Here is an 8,098-nt window from a genome sequence, read left to right on the forward strand (position 1 = left end):
TTTTGTTTTTCCTTTTTTTAAAAAGGATTATTTATTTTGAGAGAGAGTGAACAGAGGACGGGCGGGGGTGGGGGGGGTGAGAAAGAATCCCAAGCCGGTTCCATGTTGTCGGTGCAGAGCCTGACAGGAGGCTCAATGTGCAGCTTGATCTCATAAACCCCGAGATCATGACTTGAGCAGAAATCAAGAATTGGATGCTTAACCAACTGAGCCAACCCAGGTACCCCAAACACTGACTTTTTTAAAAAAGCTTACTTATTGGAGCGCCTGGGTGGCGCAGTCGGTTAAGCGTCCGACTTCAGCCAGGTCACGATCTTGCGGTCCGTGAGTTCGAGCCCCGCATCGGGCTCTGTGCTGACAGCTCGGAGCCTGGAGCCTGTTTCCGATTCTGTGTCTCCCTCTCTCTCTGCCCCTCCCCCGTTCATGCTCTGTCTCTCTCTGTCCCAAAAATAAATAAAAAACGTTGAAAAAAAATTAAAAAGCTTATTTATTTATTTATCTATTTATTTATTTAGGGACCGAGAGCCAGCGGGGGAGAGGCAGAAAGAGAGGGAAAGAGAGAATCCCAAGAAGACTCCATGCTGTCAGCGCTGAGCCAGACCGGGGGCTCGATTCCACGCACCATGAGATCATGACCTGAGCCGAAATCAAGAGTCAGACGCTTAACCAGCTGAGCCACCCAGGGACCCTGATTTTTTTTTTTTTTAATTTTTTTTTTTCAACGTTTTTTATTTATTTTTGGGACAGAGAGAGACAGAGCATGAACGGGGAAGGGGCAGAGAGAGAGGGAGACACAGAATCGGAAACAGGCTCCAGGCTCCGAGCCATCAACCCAGAGCCTGACGCGGGGCTCGAACTCACGGACCGCGAGATCGTGACCTGGCTGAAGTCGGACGCTTAACCGACTGCGCCACCCAGGCGCCCCCTGATTTTTTTTTTTTAAGGGAGGCTCTCCACCAAATGTGGGGCTCGAACTTGGAGATCAAGGGTCGTATGCTCCACCCAGGGAGCTAGCCAGGCGCCCCAGCTCATTCAATCTTTTGTTCCACAATCACGTGTTTTGTGCCCAGGATACAGAGGAAGCGACCATGACTATGATGATGGCGGCAGCTACTTTTGTTGAAAAACACCTACTGATAACCAGGTTCTCCCCTAAGACCTTTGTATTTGATCACTTATTTGGGTAAGAAGTAAAAGTTCCTTGATCTCAAAACCTCACGTGCTAGTTGAGGAAATAGTTGTTCGTTTGTTGGTGCAATAAAGATCCGTTGAGCACCTGTGTGTGCAGGCACTGGGGGCTATTCTGTGAACAGAATAGGGAAAGATCTAAACACGGAGGTCGAGAGGGAAGCTCGCACCCGGTAGCAGTGCCGGAAGGGAGACGATGAACAGGAAATCAGAGAAATCCGGACACTTGCCATGATAGGTGCCGTCAGACGCCAATAGAGGGAATAATGCGGGAGGGGAAGGGGAGTGCCGGGGGGGGGGTGCTGGTTTGGGAAAGGAGGCCAGGGAAGGCCTCACTGGAAAGGTGACCTCCAGATGAAGTCCTGAAGGAGGGAGCAGGCCCAGGAAGAGCGAGTACAAGACCCCGAGGCCGGAGCACGGGCCACGTTCAGAGACCAGCCCGAAGCCTGCAACGAGCGGGTGTTGGCCATGCATGAGCCAGACCCTGCGGGGGCCTTGTGGGCTGTGGGGGTTTGTTCTGCGAGAGGGGGTCCGCAGGGGATTCTGAGCAGAGGAGGGTCATGATCCAGCTCAGGCTTTAACGGGACAGTTGTGGGCTGACGTGGCTGTAGGGAGCACGGTGAAGCAGGGGCAGTGGGACGAGGCCACTGCACTGACCCCGGGGGGCGGCGGTGGTGGCTCAGAACCCGGGGAGCCCAGCCGGGGGCAGCGTGTGGGTGCCTCTTCCCTCCAGGATGGGAAGGCTGCCTGGGGGGGGAGGGGGTTCCCAGAGGGGGCCGCCTTGGAGGCATTGGGGAGGGCAGAGAGACCCGCCACCAGCTGAGCCTCGGGCTGGGATCCTGAGCACACAGCGCCGCCCTCAGGCCTGACGCCCCTACGCCCCCCGCATGTCAGCCCCTACAGACGAGGGAGGGAGTGGCCTCCGCCCCCCTGCAGCCCACTGCGGGGAGGGGGGGGGAGGGGGGAGGCTTGCAGCCTGCGTAGGGCAGGGGAGCCGGCAGGGGGAGCCTCAAGGGACAGAGCCTCCTTGCTGCTCACCGAGCCTGTCCAGGTGCCTGGCAGTGGTTCCGAGACCCTGGCCAGGATGGTCCCAGTCAGGGGGCCCACCTGCTCTCTCCCTCGCCCTCCCGGGTCTCCGGGTGTGGATGGGGGACCCTGGAAAAGGAACCATAGCCCCAACTGCCTGCCTTCCAGCCGGGCGTCCCCTCCCTGCCCCCAGTGGTCCTGGCCTGAATCTGCCCACAGCCCCCACCCCTGCCCCCCCCCAGCCCTGCCCGCTGGTTCCCATCCCTCAGCCCTCCACTGTAATCACAGCTCAGCCCAGACCCTCTCCTGTGAATAATTGGGGCTGATTTAGGGGCTATCAGGGGAGAGAGGGGGGGCTAATGGAGTCTGTGGGGGGGCCTGGTGATGAGAGGAGTATGGGAGGCAATTAGCAGGGCCGGCAGCCTCGGGAATCACCTAATGCACCGGCCTGCAGTCAGGGCCCGCGAGGGCTTGGGGAGGGATCCGGGCCATCCTTCAGCCTGGCAGCAGGAGGTTGGAGGACAGACAGCAGGAGGGACTTCCAGCAAAACAAGGGTAAGGGGGGAGAGGGGGCAGGCTGACGGGATGAGTCGGGAGCCCCTGGTCCCCCACAGCCCCTCACTCCCCAGTACGAATGCATGTGTGTGCAAACACACACACACACACACACACACACACACACACACACACTGCCCCATATGAATCCTATCCCTCACTGGGGACCAGCTCCTGATTAATACCAACATTAGCCCTGAATGCTCTCCCCTCCTGGCCTCCCTGTCATTAATTACCTCCTCTCCCAGCCCAGCAGAGGGGAAGCCAGCTCCTCTGGGGCAAAAGGAATGAGTCTGACCCCCTGCCCAAGAAGCCACCCCTACCCCTCCTCTGTGCTTCTGAAGGCAGAGAGCAGAGAGGAAGGAAGGAACCCTGAGGAAGGAGGGAGGGAGAGTATGTCATACCACCGCCAGCACCCCCACAGCCCGCGCCCCCTCGCGGAGGGCCTCGCCCCTCGGATGCAACCCGAGCGCCAGCCCCACCCCTGCAGGTGGAAGAGGGGCCTCCCGGGACAAGGTGGGCAGCCAGACCCCCGATCCCCTTCCCCTTTCTGATTTCACCTTGGGAACAGGGATCTGCACAGAGAGCCAGGCTCACACAGACCTCCTCACAGAGACTGTCACGTGCAAACACAAGCAGACACACTGGAGAGAAGTGACAACGCAACGATGGCATGGCCTGTGTGGCATCACCCAGCACCCAGCACCCACAGAGCCCACCGGGAACGTGCGCTTCCCAGGACAAGGGAGGCTGCCGACAGGGGCAGGTGACGTGTCTCAGCACGTCCATGTTGGGGAAAGAGGCTCTGCCTTCGTGATGGGACCTTGAGTGGCCTGCACTTGAACTTGAGACTCAGGAGGAGGGAGCCCTGCCTTCTCGCCCTTGGGCTGCCATCTTGAATCTCTCCATTTCACCTGGGCCCTCCCCTCCCTCCCCCTCTCTCTCCCTCTCCCCCCCCTTCTCCGTCTCTTCCCCTCTCTCCTTCCTTCCTCTCCCCCCCTCCCCCTCGCTCTGCGTCACAGCCGCGCACACACACTTTAAAGCAAAGTGCGGTGAACTGAAACCCAGCCCGCACCCCCCCAGTCGGCCCCTCGCCAGGCTGGAAGCTCAAACCCCCCTGGGCCCTCTCCTCCCCGCCGCCTTTGGGTCCCACACCGTGTCTCTCCACGTCTCCCTCTGAGAAGGCGCCGCCCAGCTCCCCCTCAAGGATAAGGGGTGGAGGCTCCGTGAGCCCCTCCCAACACCCCCGTGAGCCCCCTTATAACCAAATGAGCCTGGAGACCCGACAATCGATACCCCTCAAAGACGAAGATGATGAAGACACTAATAACTTTACCCCCTCTCGTCCTCCGACTCTTGCCTACATTAGCTCTGACCACAGGCCCAGGCAGCTGGGATCCGCCGGGGGCAGGCCTGGAGCTGAGTAACCCCTTCAGATCCAGGTGGGAAGCGGGAGGGCAGACAGCAAGAAGGACTTCCCGACGCCCGCGAATGGGAGGCCACAGGGATACGGGATAGAAAGCCGCCAAAGCACGTTTCGAACACCTAAATGGATACACGGGAGACCTGACTCGAGTCTGCGAGGACTTGTGACCTCAGAAGCACCCTACATGTTTCAGATTCTGTGTCTCCCTCTCTCTCTCTGCCCCTCCCCTGTTCATGCTCTGTCTCTCTCTGTCTCAAAAATAAATAAACGTTAAAAAAAAAAAAAAAAAGCACCCTACAGGGGTGCCAAGGTCCATGTCTAATCCCTGAGGGCTGCCTGGAGGAGGTGAGCAGGGAACGGAGGTCCCACTGGGGAAAATCAGGGGACTGGAGTTGCCGGGGGAGGGGGGGGGAAGGTCAGCCAGTGGGGGTTGCTCTGGCCCTTCCCTCCCCGCAGGGGAGGCTCTTCCCCCACGAGGCTGTTGGGCAGCTCAGGGACCTGCAGTCTGCGGGGCTTCAGAGGGAGGAAGAAGCCCCTTCCCCACCTCACACGTCCCACCTCCGGGGAAGTGCCCTCCCAGAGCAGCTGCAGCTGGGGGGCTGGTGGCCATCAGCCAAGAGCTTCCCTTCTGTGATCACTGTTCCCACAAAACGCGGCCCTGCCGGCCTGTGCTGCCCCGTCCCCACAGACCAGGGATGGAGAGGAGGAGGAGGGGGAGAAGGGGGAGGAGGATGACGCCCACAAAGACAGAGGAGAGAAAAAGGGTAATAAAGCCAGCAACCTTGTGCCCAGGCATCCACAGGCCAGTCCCCGCTGGGAGGGACTCACACAGAAGACTTGCCTCAACCTGCAAACAACCTCGTGAGGTTAGTGCTATTATTATCCCCATTCTGCAGCGGAGGACCCTGAGGCACAGAAAGGTTGAGTAACTTGCTCAACATCACACAGCCCATGGATGCAGAAGCCGGTCTGCGAGCTTAACCTCCAGGGAGCCTCAGCCTGGAAGAGGAGGAAGGGACCCAGTTAAGCAGGGGGGTGGGCTGCAGAGCTTCTTGGTCCAAGTGCTTGCTGGGAGATGGGGCTCAGAGGACAGCACGCAGCCCTTGGGCTGTGTCCTCCATCTCGGGCTCTCCGCCCTTGTCTCCAGGCAGCGCACATGCGTGTCTGCCCCGCCCGGTGGCGCACCCCTGCCCCTCTTTGCCTCTCTGTGGGCCCCCCTGCAGCTCTGGCTTTGTCTTCTCTCCGCCTCTCCCGGCTCCGGATCCCTCTCTTCCCACAGCCCCAGAGCCCGAGCTGCTCAGATGTTCCATTTTAGCACTGGAGTCTGTGAGAGCTGATGCCTGGAGCATCCCTGGGGCCTGGCAGTGGCCTGAAAGTCGCGACTCCTGGGTCCTGGCTCCTCCCAGGACTGTCACCCCCGCCCTCACTGGACAGCCTGTCCAACGCCACTTTAGGAATTTGGCAAGACGGGCTCTCTCCAGCTGGCACTTGGAGAGCCCAGGGCCTATGGAGTCTGGGGTTCTCTCTAGGGTCTGTCTTAACTTGGGGGTTCACAGGGGCATGGGTCAGGACATCTTCCACCCAGGCTGCCCTGGCCCTCTGCCTACACAGTCCCTGGAAACCCGAACAGATGCCCATTCCCCTGTCTCCCGTCAGGAATCCAGCCCCCCGAGGGGCAGTGCAGGAAGGAGGCCGAGGCTGCCTTGGGAGGCGGAGGGGGTCGGACGGCTTGGATCCCTGGGCTCTTTGGAGAGCCCATCCCCGCACTGGGGTGGCCCCGGGGGACCCCTACTGGCTTCTGTATCACTGACTCCCTCTCTCCAGAGCTGAGAGCGGAGGCTGGCAGAAGCTTCCTTTAGAGGAAAGTTCTGGGTGCTTTTCTCAATGTTCTCGCAGAGCAAGCCCACCACCATTTCTCAGCCTCTGTCTTGCAGCGGACACAGCCTTTTTCTGAGAGGGAGGGGTGGTGGGAGGGGCTCACAGTAGGTCTAGGGGCCCCAGATGTCTGACCCCCACAGCCCCAGGTTGCTGTCCCTGTCCCAGCTCCCCACGGGGTCCTCGGGGTCCCATTCCATTGATCCCCCTGCTGGCATCCGCCTCAGCTGGTGCTCAGCCCCTGGTGTGTAGGGCGGGGGGGGGGGGGGGATGGGGGGTGGGCAGCTAATGGACTTGGCACCCGCAGGAGGTAATTAACAGGGCGGGGCGTGGGCCTCACTGGGGTGGAGGGGGCACCATTACTGACAATGGAATCCAACAGCTAGAGAGAGGGGGCGGGGCCGTGTGTGTGTGTGTGTGTGTGTGTGTGTGTGCGCTCATCTGCGTGGGAGCAAAGAGGAGCCAGTGGGGGGGCTCTTAGACCGTGAAACTGGCAATGTGGGTACAAGCCCCCTCCTCACCGACCAGGGCCAGGTCACCTGGAGGGGTCCCGATGACTGGCTTCAGCTCCCCTTCCAGATCAATGAACAGCTACTCCAGTCCTCTGTCCCACACTCTCCCAGAACATTCCCCTCCAGGTCCTAACCTGTTCCCAGAACCCCTCACCTTACCTTACCTGCCCAGCTTTTCCAGCTGTGGTTTTAAGAGCTTCTGATGTCCCGATGCCCTTGACCTTGGAAATGCCCCCCACACGCCCTGGCAGGTCCCTTCTACTGCCTGACCTCCATCTCCTCTGCTTCAGCGATGGCCCAAATCCTGCTCATGCGGGAGGCCCCCTATGGCCCTACCTCTGGGGTCTCCCAGGCTGACACTGCCCCACCCCCTCCTCAGCCCTGAACTGGGGCTCCAGGGGCAAGGGAGGTGGGGAGGATGGGGGCGCAGGTGAGACAGAAAGCGTCCCAAGACCCCATGCTGTTCTCCAGGACATTCTCTGATTCAGTTGCGTGTCTCACCTGTGTCTGTTTCCAGCATGCACCTGCACCCTGTCCCTCTGTCTCTCTGGGTGTGTCTCTCTGTCTCTCCCCTCTGTTCTCATACGTCCCTCTGCAATCTTTGCATGTCTCCGAGTCTGTAGATCCTGTCCTGGTCTCTCTCCAGGCACCTGTCCCTGGCCTACCTGTTGGATGTGATCCCCGACCCCGTCTCTCCCGCCACATTGCCACCCGCCCCCTTACTGCACCTGCTGTAAGCCCTGCCTTGCAGGGTGGTGTAGTACAGCCTCACTCCTCCCAGGTCAGGAGAGCAGGGCCTGTGAACTTGGCCCTCAGGGACCAACCCCCACCCCCGCCCCCATCAATCAGCCTGCAGCCCTGGGTCAGACCTCCATTAGCACTAACCAGCCTGGACAAGAGGCAGACACCATCGGGCTAGGCCTAGGGGTGATAAGGCCCAGATTGAATCACTGTGTGGGGGGAGCTGGGCACCCAAGGACATGAGACAGCCACGACATTAGCCCTGAGGAGCCTTGGGGAGTGTGGGTTATTGTGGGAGCTGAGCAGGTGATTGGAAGTGATGGGGCGGGAAGCAGGAGGTTGGGGGGAGGGGCGGGGGGCAGGCACTGCTCCTCCAGGGCTCCATGTGATGAAGATGGGGGCAGGGCCCAGGTCCTGAGGGGATCCTCAGCCAGCCTCGAAGCCTCCAGAAGCCTGGGGCCACTCAGTAAAGCCAAGTGCTGTTCCGAGGGGCAGAGGGGAAAGGAGACCTTACCTCCTCCTTGGGCAGAATGGCACAGGGAGACGTCTCTATCCTTCCGAAACAGACACCTTGCCCAGTCCCTGGCCTCCAGATGCTGATCTCCAAGCACTTAGAGCGCGGAAGAGTGACAGAGCGGAAGGCATATGGCGTCCTGCCTCCCCCACCACCCTCCTTCCCCGGCCTCGCCACGTGCGCACGCGCGCACACATGCACGCGCACGCACACATGCACGCACACGCACGCACGCTCAAGCTCACTCTCTCTCTCATCCAC

The 8,098-nt window shown here is 60.2% G+C and overlaps 1 long non-coding RNA gene across 1 annotated transcript; it reads right to left on the reverse strand.

The window, feature by feature from the left end:
- Window positions 1-5,039: 5,039 nt before the first annotated feature.
- LOC131495510 (uncharacterized) lies at window positions 5,040-7,122 on the reverse strand. Its single transcript, XR_009253994.1, has 2 exons — window positions 7,084-7,122; window positions 5,040-5,194 (listed from the first exon to the last, which is right to left on the reverse strand). It is a non-coding gene; the product is annotated as an uncharacterized LOC131495510 (long non-coding RNA).
- Window positions 7,123-8,098: the final 976 nt, after the last annotated feature.

This window comes from Neofelis nebulosa, chromosome 15, assembly GCF_028018385.1.
Source record: "Neofelis nebulosa isolate mNeoNeb1 chromosome 15, mNeoNeb1.pri, whole genome shotgun sequence".
Taxonomy (NCBI): domain Eukaryota; kingdom Metazoa; phylum Chordata; class Mammalia; order Carnivora; family Felidae; genus Neofelis; species Neofelis nebulosa.